Here is a 1,432-nt window from a genome sequence, read left to right as displayed (position 1 = left end):
TAACCGGTTATGGGCAAGCTTGACCGGTTATAGTGTTTTTTATCGGAACCGGGACCGGTTATAGACTGTTTTTGCCCCGATTAAGACCGGCCGTAATCGGTTAAGGCCCGGCCCGGGACCGATTTTTGGCCATCTCTACAACTGATTAAGAGTCATTACAAACTTTTTTGCTAAAATATAACATTGCATAAAAAGGTTCACATATCCAAATGATCAAAAATAAACTTCACAAAATCTCTGGACACACTTCAAATACCACAATCTACATAAAATGATCTCATGTTTTTCCCTTTCCTTTATTTTCTAACTGATGCTCCCTTAAAATGCATATTTTTTAAAACAAAATGAAGGTTAGACTATACAGACTAATGATGAAATCCCTTTAATTTAACAATCCAATGTAAACTAGTTAATGGAAAATATTTGAATTTGTTAGTCCTAAGTTGGCTCCCAGTCACAACATCTCGCCTAGGCAACTAGCCACAATAGTCGTCTGTCTAAAATAATGCCACACCCCGATAAGACCGCAATTAGTATCGTTAGTGGCCCATTACAAGGAACATGCTCAAATATTAATGAACATAATCACATTGTTCATAAGTGAACCCATGTTCATATAGGGAGAGATGCCTATGTGTATATTAATGTTCATAATGATGGAGATTTTTTTAATAATGACAATGGATTATTGTTCATATGAACATTAATGTCATTAATGGACAGTTACATTATGAATTTTTTTTTCCCAATAATACCTTTGTTCATGTATGTTCAACTTAGATGAAAACATATTATATTATTAGATATTACAAAATTGTTATCATAATTGTCATCCATTGATTCACAAGATGAATGATTGTGATGGATTTTCAAAGTTAATACAATAAATTGGGTTAACAAATGAAATTACCCCTATATATATATGGTGTTAACTTTGTAAACTTATTGAACCAATAATATTAATTCTTTAGTAGAAGTTACTTCAAATGTTTGGTTTATTGATGAAGGACAAATAGGTAATTTTTATTTGTAAGTTATTTTATGGTATTCAATGAGATGTTACAATTTTTTATGTGTAAGTTACTCTTATGGTATTTAATGATGTTAATAGTTGTTCATAAGATTGCGTTCATAATCATAAGGTATTCATAAGAATGTGCTCAAATGTGTTCATAGGTGTTCATAAGAATGTGTGCATAACCATAAGACGTTCATAAGATTATGTTCATAACCATATGGTGTTCATAGGTGCTCATATGCCATGATCTTTCCCATAAATACCTCTGTAAGTTACATTTTGTATTAATTAATGAGTTTTTACAATTTAATAGTTGCTTGATTGTTGGGATTATGATCATTTAATTAAATTACACAAAATATTGTCAATAAGTAAAATTAATCTTGATGAAAATGTTAATCTGATTGAACAAAT

This window comes from Cynara cardunculus, unplaced genomic scaffold, assembly GCF_001531365.2.
Source record: "Cynara cardunculus var. scolymus isolate 2C unplaced genomic scaffold, CcrdV1 Un_Scaffold_1457, whole genome shotgun sequence".
NCBI classification, from domain to species: Eukaryota; Viridiplantae; Streptophyta; class Magnoliopsida; order Asterales; family Asteraceae; genus Cynara; species Cynara cardunculus.
This window is presented reverse-complemented; position numbering follows the sequence as displayed.